Here is a 27,808-nt window from a genome sequence, read left to right on the forward strand (position 1 = left end):
ACAAGGGGTGACTGAGATGAAGGAAACACTACAAGCACTTAAGGTCATACATCAGATTATCCAGGGCAATCTGAAGTGGTTTGTTAAGAAATTCACAGGTAAGGAAGACAACTCTATTGCCCAATCTAAAGAGGTAATCAAGGAGGTTCAGAGAAAGTTCCAAGAACTATAGGACAGGAAGACACCAACTAAGCAATATTTTTCTAATGTAGTGCATACTAAAGCCATGTTGATCATTGATCTAAAGTACTTAGAAATGCATGAAGAAAAGGTAGTTGAACTGAAGAAACAAAAGGAGATTCAAAAAAAATGGTTTGCCTATATCAGTTTGCCACATCAATCTGTCATTTCATCCTTTTCAATTTCCTATGAAATGTGGAAAGTGACAAGGAGCATGTCCAGTAGATATGGTGATACTCGATGGGAAGGAGTAATTACACTTAGTCACATAGTTGTTCTTTCTTTTGTCATTTTACTTTTCTTGCATTTCAGTTAATAGTTATGTTAACCAAAAGACTATTTACTCTTGGTGGGGTAATTTTGGCAGTTGTCTAACCCCATTCCTATAAATATGTAATGACTAGTATGGTATAGGGGTTAGAATTCTCAAGCAAATCAATAGAGAAATCTATTTTTGTTTGTGCTTTAATTTCAAGTTTAAAAGTAGCATTCTAGAACTCTACAAATACAAAGAAAACTCTGTAGTTTGATTTTGGTTAATGGCTTTGTAAGTAGATACTATTTTCTACCTATTTAAATTAGAATTTTTGAAGATACTATTTATGCAAAAGCCCTTAGTTGTGTTTGTTACTGGTTTTGAGATTGTTAATTCGAAACTTGGCATGCTGTGAGAAGTTATCGTTATTAAATTTTCCTACTTGATTGTTCAATTTTCAATCATGTGGATAATCTTGATAATTAAAATCAAGTGGTTCTTTAGCATAAAAGTTTCTTTTGTATTGATGAGATAAAAATAAGTTGATTCAACACTTTTAGTGGATTGTATTCTGAAAAGGTCTTACTCTTGAGCTTTTAAATCAAAAATTATTTATTTGCAATAAAGGTAGCTACGCCTATTTTTGTCAAGGAAATTTTAAGAAAAGAATTCTTTAGTTCTTCTTAGGAATTCATTTTTTGGTATACACTTCTTCTTTGTTTTGCATATGAGCCCATATGAGAAAAATTATTTACTAATAGTTTTTGGCAACTCCGCTGGGGAAGACTAAAATAGCTTTGCCTCATCACAAAAATTTTCCAATAATTCAACTAGGCTTAGGGTTTGATAATACTCAAGAGGATATTATTTCAAATCGAAGTGCACAAGCCTAGAAACTCAAGACAAGTCTAGAACAATTTACACAGGTTAATCAAGTGCTTGAAAGAGAAGAAGAAAGAGCATAACTCATTAGAGGTGTACTAATTGCTAATGAAGAAGAAATAGTTGATAGACTAATCCCAAGGCCATTATGAGTATTGAATGTTAGTCTATATTGTGATAAACTAGCTAGTAAAAAGTATATTCGAAGTGAATAAAGGAAGGGGTTTATTGATGAGTCTTTTGAATTTGTAAAGAGCCTTAATTTCGCCCCTGATCTCTCCAAGAAGTGAAAGAATTTTGTCAAGAGTAAAAGTAGGCCCACTTCTCCTAAGAAATCAACCCCCATAACTACAAGCCTTCAAGCCCTAATCTTGCCAGGGACATTAATACCTTCTCATTTAAATGTCCAACCTTTGAATTTTATTCCCCCTAGGATGGCTACTAACCCCTGGGGTGCACAAATAGGTCCCTTGGCTATTGGAGGTAACCTACATCTACTTCTGAAAGGTTCTAGAGAAGTGTTACCCAAATTTTATGGTGATGGAAAGAAATCAACTGATGAACATCTCAATGCTTTTAGTATTGCATGTGTAGTCCTTGCTATTTCACATTAAGATGTGGTTGTGAGGCTATTTGTACAAACCTTAATTGATGATGTTTCTAACTGGTTTCATCATCTCCCACAAGGATCCATTACCAATTGGAATCATATCAGTACTACTTTTGAAGATAGATTTAAATCTGTTGATGATGAATATACCTTGCTACTTCAATTAACTCAATTTAAAAAGGAAGTACATGAACCCATGAGAGATTTTGTAGCAAAATTCAATAAGATAATTCACAAAATTCCTACTACCAAGAGACCCAATGATGAGAACCATAAAGGATTCTTCATTAATACTATGCCTCTAGACATCAGCTTCCACTTAAAGAGAAATAGAGTAGCAGATGTTGAAGCAACCCAAAGACAGACAATTGAACTAGAAGATGACCTTTTAGCTATAGGGAAATGGAAAAAAGAGATGCAAAATTCAAAATCCCAACCATCTTCCTCAGAAAAATCAGACCCGTTAGTTCAAAATCTCATTAATGATGTGATGACTATTAACAAGCAACTCCCTAAAATGAACACTCATTACCAAGATATTCCAAGAAAATACCCAAGGAAAACAGTTTACATTACCCTCAAGTCAACAAAAATTACAAATTGAAGCTCCACCTAGCAAAAACAACATGTGTTTTTTTCATCTTACGAATGACCATGAAGGAAGTTCTTGTCCGAAAAATATAAGATATCAGCAACTTGAAGTAGAAAAAGTGGCCTCCACTAATGTAATAATAGAGGAAGAACCTTCTAAGGAACCTGGCAACTTGATGCAGGAGCATCCAGAGGTATAAGGGCAATCATGTGTCACCCAAAAAAAAAATGTACTTAGACTTAGTTTCTGTTTGATGTGTTTTTATTTTTGGACACCCATTTGGGTCAAATAAAGGTTCCAACTCTCACAGTTCAACTATCAGTGTGCTAGAAAATCTCGAAAAAATAGGAGCATGCAATTTGGCCATCATTTTGGTGACCTAGAAGGTGTCAATTGGCTAGATGAATGTAATTGTGATTTAGAGCATTCCAGAAAAAGAATCAGGTCAAAAGGCCCCACGGTTTGAAAGTTATTGCAGTTTTTTGGGTTTTGGAGACCTCCTAAGAATGCTTCAAAATCAGGTTAGGGGCATTAAATGACCTCAAAAAGGGCCAAAAAAGGGGGACGAGTGAATCTTGTCCATAGGGCTATAGACCACTTTGAGAGCTTTCTAAAAATGTAAACGGTTCGTCAATCGGAGCTACGGTTCAAAAGTTATGCCTCCTGGAAGTTCGGTTACCATTTCTGGATTCCTCTAGATTTGCACCAACTTCTAACGCAACTTTTGGAACCTTCTATTTGATTGGTGGATGCCTACTAGCACTTTCTAGAGCATACTCCTAGTCCTTAACCCTCTGGGGTCTATTTAAGGAGATTTGTGGCATTGTAAAAGGCAGTTCAGAGTGGAGTTTGAGAGGAGGTACTGAAAGGAGAAATTATCTCCAGATTTATTCTATTATAAGCCCTTAGGGCATGTTTTGAAGTTTATTTTCTCTGTACTATTTGTACTAGCTTATTTCCTTAGTTAATAGGATTTTCCTTTTCTGTTGTGTCTATTTTGTTCTTGGGTTGTGACCCCATCAAGTGGTATCAGAGCTGGTTTTCCTGAGTGTGTAGATAGAGCGCCGACTGTGAGGCAGTTTGCACCAGGACTATGTGGTTGTGGGATCGAGTTAGAAGATGCCTCCATGAAGAGAGCATGGTGGAAGGGCCAGAGCTATTAATCCTAAGGAGGTTAGAGCCCTCCAAAGGCAGGTGTAGGCATTGCAAGAGGAGCTCCGTAGAGGAGCAAATGTTGTCGTTGGTGACGACAGTGAGGATGACAATGAAGAAGAAGTTATGGGACCAGAAGGAGAATTTGATGGGGAAGTTCTAAATCATGTAGAGGAAAGGATTTTTAGGGCCATTATTAAGTTTGGGAAAAGACCTACAATTGAAGTGGGTGTATTTTCAGGAAATCTGAAACCAGATGAGTTGATCGATTGGATCAATGAACTGGAAGAATACTTTGAGTATGAGAATATCAGGGACCCAGATAGGGTTAAGTTTGCAAAGGCCAAACTGAAAGGCCATGCCAAAATCTGGTGGCAAGAGGTCCAATTGGAAAGAAATAGAAGAGGAAAGGAGAAGATCACAAGATGGGATCGCATGGTGGACAAATTGAAGAAGCAGTTCATTCCTGTGGACTATGAGCTTGATTTGTTTAAGAAGATGCATGGGTTAAAGCAAGTAGGAAGATCAGTCCAAGAATATGCAGAGGAATTTTACCGACTCTTGATTAGAGTGATACATGCAGAAGCAAATAAGGAGAAGGTTGTTCATTATATCAATGGGTTGCAACCTAGCATCTAGGAGGAATTAAGTCTGGTAAGAATGACCAGCATTGAAGAGGCATACCAGTTTGCCCTATGAGTTGAAGAGAAGCTAAATAAAAGGTTTGAAGGAAGACAAAGAGGGCGCAGTCAAGGAGGAAGGGGAAGTGGTAGGTCATCTGGAGGCCGCAATGAAACCCAAAAGAAAAATGAAGATGAGGGTACTAGCAGGAACCAGAGGAATGAGGGTTTCAACCACTCCTGTGACCAAGACTTTGGAAATCAAAGAGGAAGAGGTAGAGGATGTGGACAAGGAAGAGGAGGCTTTTGTGGTACCTATTTCCATTGCAATGAAGAAGGTCATCGTGCCTTTGAATGCCCTCAATGACAAGAAAGGATAGATAGGAGAGCTGAGGGCCAAGCTAGGGTTGCTCATGTAGATGAGGATGCACAATCATCACATTCAGAGGATTCAAAAAGAGGAGAGACCTTGGTAAATGAAAGAATCCTACTAAGTGGTGAGATTGAACCAAGACAATGGAGGAGTTTGTTCCGTACCAGATGCAAGTGGGAGGATAAATGTTGTGACGTGATCATTGATGGTGGTAGCATGGATAACTTGGTATCAAAAGAGATGGTCTCTAAGCTGAAGCTCAAGAGGGAGAAACATCCCCAGCCCTATCAGATTGCTTGGGTAAAAGATGATCATAAGGTCCTGGTAAGTGAACAATGTTTAGTGAAATTCAAAATTGAGAGTTACCATGATGAAGTTCTCTGTGATGTTATTTCAATGGATGTTTGCCATCTATTGTTGGGTAGACCATGGAAGTTTGATAGACATGCAGTGCATGATGGACTTGCAAACACATACTCTCTGACAAAGGATGGAGTTCACCACAAATTGAAGCCCATGAAAAAGGAAGGTGAAAAGGTATGTAGCAATGCTAAGATTTGTCTTGTTGATGGAAGGAAGTTTTTAGATGGCATGAAACATCAGCATATGTGCTATGCTTTGATTCCTAGGAAAGATAAAGAAGGTAGTAGTGAAATACCACTTGAAGTTTCAGATTTACTAGGGGAGTTTGGAGATATTATCTCTGATAATGTTTCAGATGGATTGCCACCAATAAGAAAAATCAGTCATCAGATAGATCTGATTCCAGGAGCTAGTTTGCCTAACAAGGCTACTCATAGGATGACTCCTGCTGAAATAGAGGAGCTAAATAGACAGGTTCAGGAGCTGTTGAGGAAGGGCTTGATTCGAGAGAGCCTGAGTCCATATGCAGTACCTGCAGTACTTGCACCAAAGAAGGATGGAGAGTGGAGGATGTGTACAGATTCTTGAGCTATAAATAGGATAACCATCAAGTACCGATTTCCTTTGCCAAGGATGGATGACCTTATGGACTGCTTGAGTGGAGCTCAGTACTTCACAAAGATAGATCTGAAGAGTGGTTATCATCAGATATAGATTCGAGAAGGAGATGACTGAAAAATATCCTTCAATACCAAGGAGGGTCTTTATGAGTGGTTACTCATGCCCTTTGGATTGATGAACGCCCCAAGCACCTTCATGCGGCTCATGAATGAGGTACTTAAGAAGTTCTTGGGAAAATTTGTTATTCTCTATTTGGATGATATTTTAATTTTCAGCAAGATTTTGGAAGAACATTTACTGCATATTCGTAGTGTCCTTGAAAGGCTAAGGGAAGAGAAACTATTAATTAATCTAAAGAAATGTATCTTTGCAAAAAGGGAGTTAGTCTATTTGGGGTTTGTTATATCACCTGAAGATCTTTAAATGGATCTAGAGAAGGTAAAAGCCATCTTGGAATGGCCTACTCCAAGGTCTGCTACTGAGGTAAGATCATTTCATGGTTTGGTTAGTTTTTACAGGAAGTTTATTAAGAATTTCAGTGGCATATGTTCACCCCTAACTGATACAATAAGAGGGGATAGAATGTTGGAGTTGAGGAAAGCCAACTCCGAAGACGCCAAGATCACCTACATGTGAAACCTGTCAAAGAGAAGCCATAGAAGGGAAGAGCATGGAGCACGGGCAAAAAACCCTAAACAGACATGAGAGCCATCATAATGCAAACACAAGAAGAAATGTATTTACAATAAGAAATGATGTTATGTTGTTATGATAAAATACAAAGAGGGGGCCCGAATATAAAGAGCTCATGGAAGCTTGTAGAACAGGCTGGAAGGAGGTAGAAGATAAGATTGACAACTCAGCACATATCCACAACATGCATTAAATATAAAATATTAAATAAATGCATGACCTAAGTAAGCTTAAGCAATAGAATAAATAATTAACAATTAATTATTTACTCTAACACCCCCCCTTAAGTGCAACTTAGGGAAATGCCTTAAGCTCACAAAGCTAAGATGAATGCATAATGGGTCCCGGAAATGAGGCCATGTTAGGTACCCATGTACAATGCAAGAAGAATGCAACCTCTGTAAGCGAGGAAAGAGAGAAAACCGCATGGGAAAAACCCTCCCCCAAAAAGAGGTAAGAACCTAGTGAAGAGCTGACGAAGTCTCCAACTAGGGAAATTGTCCCCTAAAACAGGAACAAAGAGTGATCATGAAGAAGCAGCATCACTGAAGCATGAAGAAGTCGCAAATCTGCCAAACTGCTGATCTGAAGAAACCTCCATGGAAGAAGAAGGCATGAACTGAGCATGTCTATATGGTAGATGATCCATCTCACCGAAATGCATAGGTAGCCAGCCACTGCAATCGCCTTATATATAGGATCAACCACTAAATACATAGTTCACACTATCAAACCATCAAACCATGGATGCATTAGAACATAACATAACCCCCCCTTAATGCAGACAAGGTGTGACGATAGGCAACTGAGAAGGTGAGCCAAAATCTCCTGCAAACGAACCAAGAACGAGGAAAGAGGAAAAGAGATACAGACACCGATAAAGACACGGTCTAACTGACTCTGCATGGGGCTAATGTCGTGGAAGGGACACTCACTTGACAAAGGGAGAATGCCTAAAATAGCAAACAAATAATCCCCCCCATGGTGCTTTATGAAATAGTGCATGCATAGCTGACTCAAAACAACATTCATGACTCCCGAAATACAAAAGTGACAATTTATCTCAGTGCGAGAATAAAAAGTGCTTCAAAATGATAGCTACAATGATCAGAACTGAAAAAGAGCTGAACCAAAAGAAAGTACAGCCGAAAAGAAAGCAAACCATGCTAGGAAAACGATCCTCGAGCCTAAAACAGTCAAAATATCCACCATATAGCTAAAACACCAAAACTATGATAGAAAGAGAAGAGGCCAAAAACAAAGAAAAAGAACTATATTTCTGAAAAGAACACAGAACCAGCTTTCCAGAAATATAAAGTTTTCAAAAAATAGACATGGGACGCAAAAGATATGCATGTCGGAGTCAAAAATAGGACTTCGGACTTAAATAGTAAAAATAAGAAATAAAAAAGCATCAAAACCAAAAAATACCTAGACCAAAATCTCCGTCTCGGAACCAGCTTTCTGGCACTTCTTTCGGATCGGAAAAATACCTCCATATGCAAAAGTTATGGCCAAAAAACCAAAGGTAGGTCCAAAAGCAAATCAGGAGAGGTGCATGCAAGGTCTGATGACACAGTGCTGACGTCAGCAAGTCAGACGATTTGGTGGCCGTCGTAGTAAAAAAAGAGTGCCACGTGGCACGCCACATGGAAAAATTGGCATGGCAGGGGTGACATGGCAGGTCCACGTGGCATGGTGCCACGTGGCGCCCAGGCCACGTGTCACCCCCACAGTGGCTACAAAGGTGCTGACGCGCCTCCAGTGCTGTCGGGCTGAGCAGAGGTGGCCGGGCTGGTGGAGCTACCGGCGGAGGTGGCCGTAGGGTGGTTGACGAGGAGGAATCGTCGGTGGAGGGCGGAGGACGGGCGGTGGCCAGGAGGAGGCCGGGGCGGCGCTACCCGCTGCGGTCGCTGCGGTCTACGCGCGGGTGGCACGGTGGTGGCCCGGCGGTGGCGCGGCGGCGGTGCACCCGAAAAACCCCTTTTTAAAAAAAAAATTATGCTCTACGTCCGTACGATCCGTACGGTAGCGACCCTGGAGGCTTCAAAAAATCCCTAAAATTTCCCTGTGTCCAAAAACAACAAGTTTTGTATGAATCCTGACTGCAAACGGCCTTCCGGATCCAATAGTGATGTCCGTTTGGGCCCAAAGTGCTCCAAAAAATTGCTTATCCCCTAATTTGAAGAAAAAATGCACAAACAAGCTAGGGTTTGTGACTTCAAATCACGGCTTCAAAATTTCTTCAATGAAGCTGCAGCAGGAAGGCTCTGATACCATGTTGGAGTTGAGGAAAGCCAACTCCAAAGACGCCAAGATCACCTGCATGTGAAACCTGTCAAAGAGAAGCCATAGAAGGGAAGAGCATGGAGCACGGGCAAAAAACCCTAAATGGACATGAGAGCCATCATAATGCAAACACAAGAAGAAATGTATTTATAATAAGAAATGATGTTATGTTGTTATGATAAAATACAAAGAGGGAGCCCGAATATAAAGAGCTCATGGAAGCTTGTAGAACAGGCTGGAAGGAGGTAGAAGATAAGATTGACAACTCAGCACATATCCACAACATGCATTAAATATAAAATATTAAATAAATGCATGACCTAAGTAAGCTTAAGCAATAGAATAAATAATTAACAATTAATTATTTACTCTAACATAGAAAAGAGTTCAAATGGACTGTAGCAGCTGCGAGAATTTATGAATTGCTGAAGAAGAAGAAGGTAACAGAACAGCCTGTGTTGGCACTTCCAGATTTCAGAAAGGTTTTCTAAGTAGATTGTGATGCTAGTGGCAGTGCTATTGGGGCTGTATTAAGCTAAGAAGGTAAGCCTATTGCATATTTTAGTGAAAATTTGACTGATGCAAAGAAGAAGTATTTTGTTTATGATCAAGAGTTCTATGCAATAGTTTAGGCCTTAAATAAATGGAGGCATTATTTATTGCCAAAGGAATTTGTTTTGTATACTGATCATTAGGCATTACAGTACCTAAATAGCCAAGGTAAATTGAATCAGAGGCATATGAAGTGGGTAGAGTTCTTGCAGAGTTATACATTTCTGTTGAAGCATAGAAGTGGAAAATCTAACAAGGTTGCAGATGCACTAAGTAGGAGACAGTTGTTGCTTACAGTAATGCAAGTTGAAGTAGTTGTGTTTGATGAACTCAAGAATTTGTACCCCGAGGATCCTGATTTTTCTAAAGCATGGAAAGCTTGTAAAGAACCTGTTGTTGTAGATAGAACCAAGTGGTTAGACTATTTGATTCAGGATGGCATGTTGTTCAAGGGTAGTCAATTGTGCATTCCAAGAAGTTCCATGAGGGAAAATCTGATTAAGGAGAAACATAGTGGAGGGATGGCAAGACATTTTGGTCAAGATAAGACGATTTCCATTCTTAGAGAACATTATTTTTGGCCTCAAATTTCACAGGATGTGAAGAAGTTTGTACAGAGTTGCCAGGTTTGTCAAGTTGCCAAGGGGTTTAGTCACAATACTGACCTATATCAGCCATTGCCTGTTCCATCAAGGCCATGGGAGGACATAAGTATGGATTTTGTTCTTGGATTGCCAAGGACACAAAGGGGTAATGACTCAGTATTCGTGGTGGTTGATAGGTTCTCCAAAATGGCACATTTCATTCCATGCCACAAAACTCATGATGATATCCATATTGCAGACTTTTTTTTCAAAGAGGTGGTAAGACTACATGGTCTTCCAAGGAGCATGGTTTCTGACAGAGATACTAAATTTGTGGGGTATTTCTGGAGGACATTGTGAAAAAATTTAAGAACCGACTTGAAATTCAATTCCACGCATCACCCACAAACTGATGGCCAAACAGAAGTGGCAAACAAAAGTTTGGGCAATTTGCTGAGATGTTTAGTTGGGGATAAGCCCAAGGGATGGGATTTGATTCTACCACAGGCAGAGTTTTCTTATAATAACTCTATAAATAGGAGTACTGAAAAATCACCATTCCAAATTGTATATGGGAATAGCCCAAGGACTGCACCAGAATTGAGGAAGATAGAACAAGGGGAGAGGACAAGTGCTGAAGTGAAAGAATTTGCTGAACATATCAAGCATCTACATGAGGAGGTTCAAGCACACATTACCAAGATGAATCAAGAGCATAAAGCTAGGGCTAATCAAAGGAGAAGACATAAGGAATTCCAAGTAGGAGATTTAGTCATGGTGCACTAACGAAAAGAAAGATTTCCAGTTGGTACTTACAACAAGCTGACAATGAAGAAATTTGGCCCCTGCAAAATTCTAAAGAAACATGAGTCAGGAAATGCATATGAAGTGGAGCTGCCAAATGGTATTCAGATTTCTCCCATTTTCAACATTGCAGATTTAATAGAGTATCATGATGATGGTGCAGATGAGGAGCTGGTGTTAGAGCCATGTCCAATTCCTGCTTCTAAGAAGGAGGAGATAGAAGAAATTCTAGATCATCATGTGGGTAGGAGTACCAGAAATAGGTAGTATGAAGAGTATTTGGTGAAGTGGAAAGGACGGCCGATCGAGGACTCAACTTGGATTTCAGTAGCTGAGATTTCCCATTTGGGATTTCCTCTACCATTCATAAAGTGACAAGTTCACTTCTCAATCTACCCTGGGTGTCTGATGCAGGAGCATCCAGAGGTATAAGGGCAATCCTATGTCACCCAAAAAAAAAATGTACTTAGACTTAGTTTCTGTTTGATGTGTTTTTATTTTTGGACACCCATTTGGGTCAAATAAAGGTTCCAACTCTCACAGTTCAACTATCAGTGTGCTAGAAAATCTCAAAAAAATAGGAGCATGCAATTTAGCCATCATTTTGGTAACCTAGAAGGTGTGCATTGGCCAGATGAATGTAATTGTGATTTAGAGCATTCCAGAAAAAGAATCAGGTCAAAAGGCCATAGTTTGAAAGTTATTGCAGTTTTTTGGATTTTGGAGACCTCCTAAGAATGCTTCAAAGTCAGGTTAGGGGCATTAAATGACCTTGAAAAGGGCCAAAAAATGGGGGATGAGTGCAGCTTGTCCATAGGGCTATAGAGCTCTTCGAGAGCTTTCTGAAAATGTAAATGGTTCGTCAATCGGAGCTACAGTTCAAAAGTTATGCCTCCCGAAAGCTCGGTTACCATTTCTGGATTCCTCTAGATTTGCACCAACTTCTAATGCAACATTTGGAACCTTCTATTTGGTCAGTGGATGCCTACTAGCACTTTCTAGAATGTACTCCTAGTCCTTAACCCTCTGGGGTCTATTTAAGGAGATTTTTGGCATTGTAAAAGGCAGTTCGGAGTGGAGTTTGAGAGGAGGTACTGAAAGGAGAAATTATCTCCAGATTTATGCTATTGTAAGCCCTTAGGGCATGTTTTGAAGTTTATTTTCTCTATACTGTTTGTACTAGCTTATTTCCTCAGTTAATACAATTTCCCTTTTCTATTGTGTCTATTCTGTTCTTGGGTTGTGTCTCCATCACAACTTTGTAAGCTATTACCTTGAGTATGAATCTGATTCTGACAGGGGTAATGACATCTTATTAACCTTGGAAGAGGCTTCATGTTTAGTGTTGACCCAAGGGCAAAGAATATTAACAACTAATGTCCATCCTAAAAATAGTATAACTCCTACTCAGGCCAAGGAGCAAAAGAAAAAGGGAGAAATAGAAGGTAAGTCATCACCTATTTTAACAACTACTCAAATCTTGAAAAGGGTTGATTCTGACTCTATATTTGACACCATTGAGTTTTATAAAGCATCAAGGATACAAATTTCTCCTATAGAATATTTGAGAATGAATCTTGGTGAACTTAATAAATTGATTGAATATGTTAATCAGTCATCTCCTGACAAGATAGCTAAATAGATCAACAAAGTCAAGGTTTCAAGAGAATGAAATAGTTGCTCAACAAAAGAAGGAATCTTCCAAGGGTAAGAAATCTGAGACACAAACATCAAATAAATAGGAAGAGATAATCCAACTAGAAAAAATTAATCCTAAACCTTCCTATAATCACAAACTTGATCCATTCTATGTCTCCCTCTTTCTCCATGGCTTTAAGCTAAGCAACTACATCATAGATTCAGGTGCTTTTGATAATATAATGCCAATAGAAGTAGCAAAAGCTTTAGATCTTCCTTTGACTAAAACATTTTGCAAATGTTATTCCATAGATTCAAAATAAGTACCTTTAATAGGTCAAATTAAAGATGCCCAATTGTCTTTAGCTACTTACCCTGAGAAAATAATTAAGCTCGCCATCCTAGTAGCAAACATTCCTACAAGTTATGGTATGCTTCTTAGCCAGACTTTCTACTGTAACCTAGGAGGGGAAGGAGAAATTGATTGGTCCCAAACTATTATACTTATGGGGAAGAAGAAAGTAACCTTGTTACTTGAAGTCAAATCCAAATATATAGTCTTTCCATTCGATGACCCCAAATCTCAAATCCTTTATCTAGAGACTAATTTTGCTAACTATTTGATCTTGTCTAAAAATGAGAAAATAGGTGAGAAATCAGTAGTAGAAGACTCACTGTGGACTCTTGAGTTTGATGAGAGCTATTGCTCAAATGGATCTGGGGCCAGTGTGATTCTCATATCACCTGATCATTAGAAATCCCCTTCTTCTTATAAAGTTTCCTTTGAAAACACTAATAATATAGTCGAATATGAAGCTTTACTTCTAGGCATAGAAGAAGCCAAGAGAAGAAACATCAAACTATTAAAAGAAAAAGGGGATGTTGATTTAATAGTGAAACAAGTTAAATACGTGTTCTTAGTGAAGAATCAAAGGTTAAAGCACTATAGAAATTGTGTATGAGCAAGATTGAAGGTTTTGATGCTTTTGCAATTGAAGCAATTCCCTGAGAATAAAATGATAAGGTAGACTCCTTGGCAGTATTAGCTTCTTTGTTAATTCCCCATCCTAATTTCATAAATAGAAAGTATTTAGTGGAGATCATTCACAGGCCAAGTGTCCCTAATAATAAAAATTCATGGAAAGTGTTGGTGTTTGAAACTACTGAACAACATAAATGCTCAATACCAAAATGATATCAACTATGCAACCTAAGGACAAGACACTTCCTATTTTCAATTACATATGCAAATCACTTGGACCCAACATCAACAAAACCAAAAATGGTTTCCTTCACTTTAAGTTCTACAAAACCAAGGTGAGTATAGCTAAGGGATGACTCAATTTGACTACTATTGTGCAAGAACTGCACTAGTTTCATTCTGATTCTCATCCCCAATCCTTAAACATATAGCTGATTGTGACATTTTAAATAGAATACATCCCATATAACATATTTGGTAATAAATTCTTCTATAGATCTGCAAGTATTCCCTACAATAGTGGCTAACTAAGACTAGAATATTTCATGCAAACAAGTATTGACCAGCTTTCAAAATCTTCAGGAAATAAAAGTGAAAATGATTATAATTTTGCATTTGATATTCCTCTATGATCCACTTCTCATCTAGCTAAATTATTTTGACCAGTGCCTAATTCATTGGGGTTCAGAGTCTACTACAATTCCATGGATCTAATTTGTTTCCTTACAACAAATATTATCAGTAGTTCTTACTAGAATTCATCATTCAAAACATCCTTCCCATTACTGCAGCAATCTTATCAAATTCATCAGAGCTCTTACTTAGTTCATTGAATTAATAGTAGTGATGAAAAGATATACAACCTAAATGGATTGCATTCAGTTGCACAAGCTTTTACTCACACAACATCAAGATAACTAAGTAATCAAGAGGAGACAAAATTCAAAAGGAACAGATATGGAGACAGCTCATAATTTGTATTCATTTTCTTTGAAAATTGTATATGCTTGTAGTAAACTCAAAATGACCTTAGGAAGAAATACAAAGATCATTTTGTATTAATGTATTCCCAGAAACTTATAAAGAAAATACATCATAAGACTTTCTCAAATTACTAAACCAAAAACAAACTAAGTATATGACTAAAAAAAATTAGAAATTGGACCCTCACATTGCCTTGAATACTCATTTGTATAGGTATGAGTTGCAACAAGAAAAGGGTAAATGTGATTGACAAGTGTCCTTTTACAACAATGAGATTCAATACACCTATCTGAAAAGACAAAATTGCAAATAATCAAAAAGACATGCAGATCAAATATTCTTTTGTGGGTCCCTTTCTATTACATTTCTTCATTTTGATTTGGCTACTACCCTAATTCCTTTGTGTATGCAATTTCTAAGCCCACAATGATGAAATTTTTTATGATAATTACAAACTAACCTCAACCTATGGGTTTCATCATCATTATACAATACTGTGAGAGTCACTTTTACCTGTCACTATTCCTTGGTTAAATCAGTATCCTAGGGTTATGTGTGATGTCCCCTTCTAGCTAGAGACATCACTTTAGCTGGTGATTAGCCTATCAGAGACCCTCGTAGGCTAATAAGATTGGATATAGGGTCACCTTGGTGTGGAGATCCTCCAAGGACCAGAGCAGAGTACTCTTCTGGGTTGCCAGAGTTTGTTTATGATGAGTTTTCCTTTGAGTTTGGCTTGGTCAGGCTATTTTTAGCAGTTTTGGAGTTATAAAGATAGGCCCCTGCTATTTTTAGAAAAGGGGTATGGTCATATGCGGTTCTATCATGTTAGCTCCCAGTCCAAACGACATTCAAAAATGTTGAGTAATAATGGAGATATTAATGTTTATTTAGTTAAAATAAACATTATTGGTTTTGAGCCTATATTGTTAAGTTATAATATATAACTTAAGTGAGGGTCATGATATCATAAAAGGGGCCATCGTTTCAATTAATTGTGGGTCCAAGCTTATGGAAAAATTAAAAGGGGTTTTCTAAGTTTTAATGTAATAACATTTTTTATGTTATTATTATATCTTTTATCCCACATTGAGCATGGAGACTCATTCTGGAGTTGAGGAGTCCTTATAAACAAACCTTGTCTTCCTTCAAGAGGAGGTTATGAGAATTTCTTAAAAACTTTGCCTTGTGAAATTTCTTGAAGTTGTGGCAACAAGGGTTTCTACAAGTGAGAAGAATTCAGACTGTGGAGAACGTAGTATCTTCAGAGTTGATGCAATTTGAGGGTGTGAAATATCACTTGAATTTTGCCTGTGAATTGACTTCATTCTGGAGTCAATATTGTGTTTTAGTAGGAAAAAAGTGGATGAATCTGTTTACAGGTTGGAAGGGGTTATAACAGTAGCTACAGTGTTGTGAACAGTACAGCGCTCCAGTGAATTAAAAATCAGAGATTTAATATTGTGGTTTTTGATAGGCGCTGCCTAAGGAGGAAGCAACCAGCAGCGTGGTTGCATATTGGAGACAAAAATTAGGTTTTTTTCAACTATCAATGATGATTTTTTAATGTATTCTTCCAGCAATAAGTATTGTACATACATTAGGAGCCATCCGAATAAATGAATTTGATTAGCATTATAACCAGATTTGAGTTATAATTTTAGGTAAGATTAGTTTTCAATATTTGTATTTTCTTTTCATCAACTCAAAAACCCAAAAATAGCTTCAAACATTCAAAAACAAACCAAAAACAATCATTACACCCAGGGAAACAAACAGTGAACAGCGTAGAGCCTATTTGGGGTTCATACATTGGTATCAGAGCCTCATTCTTGCCATCCTGAGGGTTTGGGGAGTCATATGCAGCCACTGGAAATTGGACCACACAGGTACCATACTCGTAGGAGAGCTCTGATTGAAAGAGAATAGTTACAAGAAACAGGAAATATGGAAGAGAGGCATGATGGTAGTCCACCTAGAAACTGGAGGAATAATGATGATCAAGATACCAGAGAATTCTACCGTGCTATGGTTACAGGACAGCAGCAGATGGCACAGGCATTACAGGCACTCACTACTATGGTAGAAAGGATGAACCCACCTGTTAGACAAAATGGGGAGCCAGGAGAACAAGGAGATAACAAGAGTGCTACAGGTAATCATAGACCACAACGGACCCATTCCAGAATAGCTGATAGGCCTACACGCCCTACATTTTTTCTGGAGGAGCCAGAAGAAGCTCTGGTAGAGGAGGGGATAGGAGACCCCATATTCGCAGATGCACTCATGGGTGCAAATGATGAATGGGAATTATTAGCTCTGCAGGTTTGGGAGAGAATGACCTTTGAATGCTTTGTAAATCAGAGGAGAGAGCATTACAGGTCACTCAGACAAGATAGGAGGCCTAGATGTCAAAATAGTGAGCTGAAGAGGGCTACAGGCAAGCTTACTATGCCTACATTTGATGGGAGTGGTAAGATGACAGCTCAAGCTTGGATTCATAAGCTTGACACATTTTTGGCACTGAGGCCAATGACAGAGATTGAAGCTATCAAATATGCCACCTTGCATTTGGAGGGAATAGCACATGATTGGTGGTACCATGGTATGGTAACACTTCAGCATAACCAAGTGACAGAATACCAGGACTTCGTGGATAGGTTGGTTGAAAGATTTGACAAGAAATATCTAGAGATTTACTTCTGGGACTTAGCACAGCTGAAACAAGTAGGCAACTTGGAGTATTTCATTGGTGAATTTCAGTGGTTGGCAGTCATGGTGCCAAACATTTTAGAGCATAGATTGATAGTTCTTTTCATTGAGGGCCTATCCGAACCACTGAGAGGTTGGATAAAGGCATTTGATCCTATTTCTTTACAGGAAGCGATGAGAAAGGCAAGAAGTATGGAACATGCAGTCCCAACAAACAAATTTCAGTCCAAAGGAGCATCTTCTAGTAAGGATAATAAACCATTTTATAAAAAACCAGAGAGGACTGATTTTAAAATTGATTCTAAAGATAAAACTCCAGCACCTTTTGACAGGGAAACATTAAACGATTTGAGGAAGAAAAAATTATGTTTCTACTGTAAGGGGCCCTATGATGCAAACCATGATTGTCCTCTTAGGCCAAAGGGAAAAGCTAATAGAGTTATGTGGGCATACTATGAGGAATCAGAATCAGATAATTCAGATCAGCAGTCTGATATAGAGGAAATAGATGGTGAAAAAGAGGAAGACAAGGCTGAAAACTTGTCTAAAATGGAGTCCAAGGATGGGGAAGGAGATGGGCAACTTATGGAAGCTCGTCTCACTAGTATTAAGCAAGAAGGGTTATTTCGGATGAGAGGAGTACTTGCTGGACAGCGAGTCATAACCTTGGTTGATACAGGTGCCACTCATAATTTCATTGATGCTAGGATGGTGGAGAAGCATGGCATACAAATAGAGGAGTTCGGGGGAATTAGAGTGATGGTAGTGGATGGCTATGTCCTCAAATGTGATCGTACGATCACTGGACTCCCATTGAAAGTTAATAATTACGACTTTAAGGAAGATTTTTATGTTGTACCTATGGGAGATACAGATATAGTTCTTGGGATGAGTTGGTTGCAAGATATTGGTGAGTTCACTCTTAACCTCAAGGAGATGGAGATGAGGTTTAAAGTGAATGGGAAGACACATATTCTTAAGGCAATCAGGGACAGTGATCTCAGGATGGTCTCTTTTTGTAGAATGGCTAGATTGATTCGACATGATCAGGTAGAGTGGGCAGTAGAGTGCATGTTGATGCCATCACAGGAGGGACAGCATAAGATTGAATATCCTCCTGATATTCAGGAGCTTAGAGTTAAACACTCTAAGGTGTTTAGTGACATTCCACCAGGTAGACCACCAGACAAAGGTATTGAGCACATCATTGAGTTAGAGGAGGGGGCTAAGCCCATCATGATTACACCTTACAGGCATTCGAAGAGGTTGTAGGATGAAATTGAGAAAACCATAAAGGAGTTACTTGCTATGGGCCACATTAGACCAAGTAAGTCTCATTTTGCTTCTTCAGTGGTGTTAGTAAAGAAGAAGGATGGGACATTGAGGATGTGCATTGATTACAGAGTGCTTAATAGGAAGACGATTAAAAATAGATACCCCATTCCCAGGATCGATGAGTTGATAGATGAGCTTCATGGAGCTTGCTTCTTCTCAAAGATAGATTTGAGATCAGGTTATCACCAGATCAGAGTTAGAGAGTAGGATATCAAGAAGACAACCTTTAGATGTCATTGTGGCCATTTTGAGTTTGTAGTTATGCCATTTGGGCTAATTAATGCACCTGCTACTTTTCAAGCAACAATGAATAGGGTTTTCCATCCTCAGTTGAGGAGATTTGTACTTGTCTTCTTCGATGATATCTTGGTATATAGTAGATCTTGGGAGGAGCACTTGGTTCACCTGGACACGGTGCTAGGTATATTGGACAGAGAATCCTTGTATGCAAAGGAGTCGAAGTGTGATTTGGGCTTGACAGAGTTGTTGTACTTGGGTCACATCATCAGTGCAGAGGGCGTGTGCATGGATCCTAAAAAGATTCGTGCCATTGTGGAGTGGCCTTCACCGGTGAACCTTACACAATTGAGGGGCTTTCTAGGACTATTTGGTTTCTACAGAAGGTTTGTGGATGGATATTCTAGGCATGCGGCACCCTTGACAGATTTGATGAGAAAGGGAGCTTTCTTGTGGACTCTTGAAGTACAGGAGTGTTTTGAGAAATTTAAGGGGTTGATGACTTCTTGTCCAGTGTTAGCATTACCAGATTTTAGCAAACCTTTTGAGCTACATTGTGATGCTTTCGGAGAGGGCATTGGAGCGGTGCTTATGCAGGAGAAGCACCCTATTGCTTATGAGAGCAGGAAATTGAGAGGGCCAAAGTGGAGCTTCAACATATATGATAAGGAGATGTTAGCCATTATGCATGCTTTGGCCAAATTCAGGCAATATTTGGTAGGTAGCAAATTTTGTATCAAAACCGACCATAATAGCCTAAGACACTTTTTGGGGCAGCTAGATCTCAATGATAGGAAGAAAAAGTGGGTGAGCAAGTTACAGTCCTATGACTTTGACATTACATATTTTAAGGGGACACAGAATGTAGTTGTTGATGCCTTATCACATAGGCCCAATTTGAGCTTACTGACAGACATATCGGAGGATTGGAGACACTTGATCCTTGCAGAGTATGCAAAGGACACTTGGGCAGCTGGATTCATAGATGGGACTATTCAAGACAGCAGATACACCCTTGTGAATGAGCTCATCATTTACAAAGGATGAATATTTTTGGTCCCAGGATCAGTAGTGAGGAGGGTGGTTTTGAAATCTTTTCATGATTCACCTATGGTAGGACATCCTGGTTTCTACAAGACATACCAACAGATTAGAGAGCGATTCACATGGAAAGGGCTCAAAGAAGAGGTACTTCAATATGTTAGGGAGTGTCCAACTTGCCAGCAGAATAAGCAAGAACACTCCTATCCAGCTGATTTACTTCAGCCAATTCCGATTCCTGATAGGAAGTGGGAGTGTTTGTCTATGGACTTCATCACAAGACTGCCTAGAGCCCAAGGCAGAGACTACATATATGTGGTTGTGGATCGCCTTACAAAGTTTGCACACTTCTTTCCGATCACTGCTACATACACTGCTACACAGGTGGTAGAGTTGTTCTTCAAAGAGATATTCAGATTACATGGCTTACCTCGGAGCATTATAAGTGACAGAGACAGCAGGTTTATGAGTCACTTTTGGCAGGAGCTATTCAAGTTGTGTGCGACAGAGCTCACTCCGAGTACTAGCTACCACCCTCAAACAGATGGTCAAATAGAGATAGTAAACAAATGGGTGGAGGGATATCTCAGAAATTATATAGCAGGGCAACAGAGGGCATGGGTAAAGTGGATTTATCTTTGTGAGTATTGCTACAATACCACTTATCACATGTCTATTTAGATGTCACCCTTTATGGCCCTGTATGGGTATGAGGCACCCAATTTTATGGATCTGCTTTTGAGTGACAGTAGAGTGCCTAGTGTAGGTGATTTGTTACAGGAGAGTCAAGACCTTGTTAAGACTCTCAAGGATAATCTAAGGCACAAAATCAACAAAAGAAGTATGCAGATCAGAAGAGGACTGAGTGAACTTTTGAGGTTGGAGACATGGTGTATCTTATGCTGCAGCCTTACCGTCAATCCACTCTCAAGAAGAGTGGTGTCGAGAAACTCAAGCCACGATACTATGGTCCATTTAGGATTATCAAGAAAGTGGGAGAGGTGGCTTATGAGTTAGACTTGCCGGCGGAGAGCAAGGTGCACAATGTTTTTCATGTGTCACGCCTCAAAAAGGTGCTAGGGCATCATATTGTGCCTTCTACAGTACTACCACCCCTGGATGATGAGGGAAAACTTGTTTTGATACTGGAGGCTATCATTGATTTTAGAGAGAGGAACTTGAGGAAATGTACCATCCGAGAATATTTGGTGAAGTGGAAGGATTTGATAGTAGAGGATGCTACTTGGGAGAGCGAGGAGATTTTACAGCATCCAGAGTTGAGATTGCTTGAGGACAAGCAATTTCAAGGAGGGCAGACTGTGATGTCCCCTTCTAGCTAGAGACATCACTTTAGCTGGTGATTAGCCTATCAGAGACCCTCGTAGGCTAATAAGATTGGATAGAGGGTCACCTTGGTGTGGAGATCCTCCAAGGACCAGAGCAGAGTACTCTTCTGGGTTGCCAGAGTTTGTTTATGATGAGTTTTCCTTTGAGTTTGGCTTGGTCAGGCTATTTTTAGTAGTTTTGGAGTTATAAAGATAGACCCTTGCTATTTTTAGAAAAGGGGTATGGTCATATGCAGTTCTATCATGTTAGCTCCCAGTCCAAATGACATTCAAAAATGTTGAGTAATAATGGAGATATTAATGTTTATTTAGTTAAAATAAACATTATTGGTTTTGAGCCTATATTGTTAAGTTATAATATATAACTTAAGTGAGGGTCGTGATATCATAAAAGGGGCCATCGTTTCAATTAATTGTGGGTTCAAGCTTATGGAAAAATTAAAAGGGGTTTTCTAAGTTTTAATGTAATAACATTTTTTATGTTATTATTATATCTTTTATCCCACATTGAGCGTGGAGACTCATTCTAGAGTTGAGGAGTCCTTATAAACAAACCGTGTCTTCCTTCAAGAGGAGGTTATGAGAATTGCTTAAAAACTTTGCCTTGCGAAATTTCTTGAAGTTGTGGCAACAAGGGTTTCTACAAGTGAGAAGAATTCAGACTGTGGAGAACGTAGTATCTTCAGAGTTGATGCAATTTGAGGGTGTGAAATATCACTTGAATTTTACCTGTGAGTTGACTTCATTCTGGAGTCAATATTGTGTTTTAGTAGGAAAAAAGTGGATGAATCTGTTTACAGGTTGGAAGTGGTTATAACAGCAGCTACAGTGTTGTGAATAGTACAGCGTTCCAGTGAATTAAAAATCAGAGATTTAATATTGTGGTTTTTGATAGGCGCTGCCCAAGGAGGAAGCAACCAATAGCGTGATTGCATATTGGAGACAAAAATCAAGTTTTTTTCAACTATTAATGATGATTTTTTTAATGTATTCTTCCAGCAATAAGTATTGTACATACATTAGGAGCCATCCGAATAAATGAATTTGATTAGCATTATAACCATATTTGAGTTATAATTTTAGGTAAGATTAGTTTTCAATATTTTTATTTTCTTTTCATAAACTCAAAAACCCAAAAACAGCTTAAAACATTCAAAAACAAACCAAAAACAATCATTACACCCAAGGAAACAAACAGTGAACAGTGTAGAGCCTATTTGGGGTTCTTACATTATGGGATTGTCACTTAATATGAAGCATCCGACCTTGAAGGAAATGTTGCTGTCAAATATAACAAAATGAGCATTTTTTGCTACCTCGGGCATATCTACATTCAAAACCATTCCTCTACCAAAATATGTTCCTCTTTTGAAAAGAAAGACATACATTAACAAAAAGTAAGAGTAACTATACACATGAAACACATGGGTCTAAAATATTCTTCACCCTCTCTAAAAACTCTAAATAGGGATCTATATATCTCTACTACCCTGGTATTGAAGTATACTTTCTTGAAAAATTCTTTAGAGAATGACGTTACTATTTCCAGGGTTCTAATTTTGCCAAGTTCACTCTTTGTTCTTTTCACTACCTTAGTGACTCGATCATAGCTCTTTGCCATAGTCTCAAGGAAATCATAATTCACAAAACCACCTAGGATTACTAATCTTCCTCGGTCAAAATTCCATACAAAAGCATGTGGAGCAAACAACTTCCTCTCTGCAAACCATCTTTTGAACAAATTTGAATCAGTTTGAGAGATATTAGCATCTTGGACATAATTACCTTCATTAAGAAATCCCTCTATTATCCATAACCTAGAATTTGATGAGTCTCTTGGAGGCATTCTTTGAATATATCATACTAGAACATAATAGAAATTACAATATATTTACTTACTTGAAGTTCTTTCTTATTCCTTTCTGTAATTCTGCAACTTCTCCTCGAACAAACTGCTTCACACACTTGCCAAATACAATTTTCTCATTAATTTATTTTTCTTAGAAAAGGCTTGAAATATTTATTTGCACAAGGTGGGACTAAGAAAATCCTTTGTGTTATACTCTATTTTACACATGCAAAGCTTTCATATCTAATAAATACATAGAGCGGCACCACCTTTTGTGTTTAAATCTGCACCATCAATCTTTGAAAGTCCTGTGGTCAAGGGATTCAAACAAAAGGTGACAAGTATTCCACTTGAAAAGTTGGCCAATTAACCTAATGAGATTTGACCACATATATAGCTCCCTCCCTGATGACATATTCATTTGGACCCATTGGTGACTAACCCTTTACACTGTAGAGTCTCAAATCTTCACAACTAACATCTTCGCCCTTACACATCAAAAATTCCTCATATGAGTGTAAAACCCTTGCTACTATCTTCTCTTTACCTTTTATACTCACACGCAAACATATTAGCAGAAGCCTTGAAAAATTCCATCATGTTGCTCCGCTCACTTCATTACCTGAGACATTGTAATTCTTTGAACATTCATCCTCTGATCATACAATTTAGGTTTTACCCATGGCATCATAATGCCTCTTGTCTTTGTTTTATTCCTCCTTTACATTTGCATGAGTTACCTCATCCTCGTAATACTAGAAATCTTTTGTAGATGGCATTCCACTCTTACATTTTTCCTTTCTTGTATAAGTGTAAAGCCTTGTATTCATTTCTTCACTTTACCTTTTACGCTTACACACTTAAACCTTACTCATAACCATGGAGAAAAGATGAAATAGCTCTTCATTCATATGCTTAATTTGCAAGCATAAAAATGTAAAGATAAAACTTCCCTCTTTACTTATCAATGACCCAGATTTAATCTTAGAAAAATAGAAAATAACATTGCCATTGATTTTTAACACATGCAAAATTGAGAACTTAAGTTTTCTACCATGCAAGTCTAGCCCATCTAATGTTTGTGACTTGTCACCACTTGATTTGCTTGCACCAGAGCCCATCTGACAACTCAACAGGTCCCACTTTAAACAATCACTATTGTAATCTAGCTTTACGATTGTTCGCGAGTCCAAGAAACGTATGCACATAAACACAACTGCATCTCACCTTCACTCCTACGAATTAACTTTATCTGTAGAATCATAAAAAAAATTGTGCATTCTTACAAACCATTCCTTTACACCATGTTGGGGTATTACACTCCTACGCCATCCATTAGAATGTAGATTCGTAGACCTCAACTCAACACCTTCCAGCTCCCTTGCTCAATTGCTTACTCGTATTTCTGTAAAGCGGCACAACACATATCCTTCAAAACCTTTTACGATCACATGCTCAACACAATATTGTATGATTGGGAATATCTCTTCAAACCTCTTCTGCTCACCTATTCAACTATTCACCATAAAGCCATAAAACTGCTTTCAAAGCATGAAAAAGCCTTTACATTTCTTCGCTCAAAGACCAAACATATGATCGGGGAGACTCTAAATGAACTATTTCACTATTACAAAAGACAAAAGCATATGCTCATAAAACAAAACTTCTTTATGCTCTTATGCTACACTATAAAATGTGACCATGGAAACAAGAGGTAGAAGGTATTTCATTCTTACGTGAAACCCTACACCATAAGACCATAAAGGGCCAAATTTTGAGCGCTTTACAAATCCTTTTCCAAAAATTGAAAGGAGACCTAGGGTTTTTCACACTTAGGGTATTATAATGGTTGTGTTGAGAGATAAACCTTGAGAATTTAATAAAAATTGACAATACATGAATCAAAGCAAGACTAGGGTAACCTAAAAATTTGAAAAATATGAGCAAATGAAAACCCTAATCTACAAAATGCAATGACCCAACTTATTTTTCAGCAAAATTTCAAATCTTTTTCTCTACTATGAAAAATCATACCAATAGCAAGTATTTAAAGATGATGCTCACATTAATTCTTTCTTGCAAAATATTAAAAAATTCTCTACTAACTATTTTGAAGGCTTGGATGTTGAATGTAGAGAATTTTGTCCTGATCTCACTGATAAGAGTGATGTGTTACAATTAAAAGGGAATGTAATACCTAAAGGCCTGGTTGTGCTTGAAAAACTCTTTGACAGGTGAGATACTTCCTTAGCTCAAGATTTAACACCTAAAGAAGATCCAAATGTTGATTATGAAAAGGTGAATTTGGGAGACAAACATGATCCCAAAATTATCAATTTGGGAACCTGTTATAGAGAAAGTGAGAAAGCTAGATTCATCAAGCTCCTTACAGAGTATATAGATGTCTTTTCCTTGTCTTATGATGACTTAAAGACTTTTAGAAATGGTAAATTCAAACACCATATTACTTTGAAACCAGGTACCTCTCCTTTTAGGAAAAAATTGAGAACATATAATCCAAAAGTTTTTTATGCAATATTTAAAGAAATAGATAAGATGCTTAAAGCTTGCATTATCTTTCCAATTCATCATTCCACATGGGTGGCAAATATAGTGCTAGTAAGAAAGAAGAATGGAGAGATAACGATTTGTGTTGATTTTAGAAACCTTAATCAAGCAAGTTTGAAGGATAATTTTTCTTTGACAATAATGGATCAAATTCTTCAAATAGTTGCTTCAGAAATGATGTCTTTCCTAGATAGTTTCTCAAGTTATAACCAAATAGAAGTCATTGAAGAAGATCAACACAAAATAGCATTTACAACACCATGGGGCACCTTTTCCTACAAAAGAATTCCTTTTGGCTTAATAAATGCTAGTGCCACCTTTCAATGAGCTATGAATTCAAATTTTGGTAATTTATTGGATAGGTGCATCATGGTGTATCTTGATGATATGATAGTGTTTTCAAGAAGATGGAAGACACATAAAAGATCTGATAAAAGTGCTCAAAAAATGTAGGGAGCATGGAATTTCATTAAACCCTAAGAAATCAATTTTTTTTGTGAGAGAGGGAAAGTTAATTGGGCACATAGTCTCAGAAGAAGGAATTAAAATTGACCTAGAGAGAGTAAAGGTCATTCAATAGTTACATCTTCCTATCAATCAAAATGGTGTTAAATCCTTCTTTGGATAGATCAACTTCTTGAGAAAATTTGTACCTAATTTTGCAGAGACTGTTAAACCTATGGCCATGTTGCTCAGTGAAAAGAAAAATTTCAAATGGGATGAACCAACATCAAAAGTATTCAAGGTGATAAAAGAAGCGATTGCCAAAGTTCCAACACCTTTTCATCCTAATTTTAAAAAAGATTTCATAATGTATTTTTATGCATCATAACATACCATGTTCAAAATACTGCTCCAAAAGAACGACAAAGAAGAAGAGATGCCTATCTCTTTCATGAGTGTCCCACTGAAGAAACATGAGCTTAACTATTCTTTGTCTGAAAAACAAGCCTTTGCTATTGTGAAAGTAGTAAAATAATTTCTGTATTATATTTTGCAATCACATTTTGTAGTGTATGTGTCATCCACTGCAGTCAAAAGTATTCTCACACAATAGGATGTAGCAGTCAACAATCGACCAACATGGGTAGCAAACGTCCAAGAATTTGATTTGGATATCTGACCATCTAAACTAGTTTGAGGACAAGGATTGTGTAAGATTATTGTGGAAGGTGTAAAAGAGGAACCTTATCCCAATTGCATGTTTTTTGGCCTTAAAGATGAGTGGTTTTCATACATAGTTTATTTCTTGACATATGGGAGAAGCCCTGATGATTTGAAAGGAAAATACCAGAGGACTCTTCAGCTCAGAGCAGCCAAGTTTGTCATTATTGATGATATCTTATACAAAAGAGGTCTAGATGGTATGTTTTTAAGGTGTGTTGATACTAATCAATAGGAAAATTTACTGAAAACTTTCCATGATGGAGCCTGCGGTGGTCATTTTTCATCAACAATGACAGCTTTTAAAATCATGAGAAATGGTTACTATTGGCCAAGTATGTTTAAAGCTGACTACCATTGGGTGAGAAATTGTGAAAGATGTAAATTGTTTACCGAGAAACCATAATTAGCTACTCTGCCTCTAAAACTGGTGATCATAGAAGAACCCTTTCAATAGTGGGGATTGGATTTTATAGGGCCTATTAATCCAAATTCGAGTTTAGGACACACACATCCTTACTGCTACTGAGTATTTTACTAAATGGATGGAGGTAGTTCTTGTTAAAGCAACAACATCACAGGTAGTGTGTAAATTCTTGATAGAAAATGTTTTGACTCATTTTCGTACTCCTAGCAAAATAGTGATAGATAATGTGCAAAAATTTTCATGCCAAAAAATTCAATTGTATTTTTATGAACTTGGTGTCTAGTTGTCTCATTCTTCATATTAATTCCCTCAAGGCAATGGGTAGGCAAAGTCCATGAATAAAAACTTGGTCAATATTATGAAAAAACTGGTGGATGACAAGGGAAAAGATTGGCACAAGAGGTTATATGAAGCAGTTTGGGCTGATAGAACTTCTCCCAAAAGAGCCATAGACATGACACCTTTTGAACTAGTGTATGGAGTTGAGGTGCAATTGTCCCTACCTTTGGAGCTAGCTACACTAAATTTGCAAAAAGAAATTGAAGATGAAATGTTTTAGTCTTCCATTGAGAAGAGAATACTATACCTCCAAAAAATAGAAGAAGAAAGAAGAGAGTTAGCGGATCATATCACAAACCATCAAGCAAGGGTCAAAAGATTTTTTTATCAAAAGGCAAGGCCATGAAAAGTCATGAAAGTAGATCAGGTACTTTTGTGGGACAAGAGGAAAGAACCTAAAGGAGCCCACACCAAATTTGAGAGCTTATGGAATGGCCCATTTGTGATATCTGGGGAACTAGGTTCAAATTTCTTTAAACTGCAATACCTTAATGGAGATGATCTTCCCCTATCCTATAATGGGTAGGACCTCAAGCTATACCATTTTTTAGTTTGTTTTCCATCTCATTGTAAATACCACTTTTTGGGTTGTGCTCTTTCCTTTCTCTGTTCTTT

Source organism: Cupressus sempervirens, chromosome 2 (genome assembly GCF_028749045.1).
Source record: "Cupressus sempervirens isolate cs-2001-9-10 chromosome 2, ASM2874904v1, whole genome shotgun sequence".
NCBI lineage: Eukaryota > Viridiplantae > Streptophyta > Pinopsida > Cupressales > Cupressaceae > Cupressus > Cupressus sempervirens.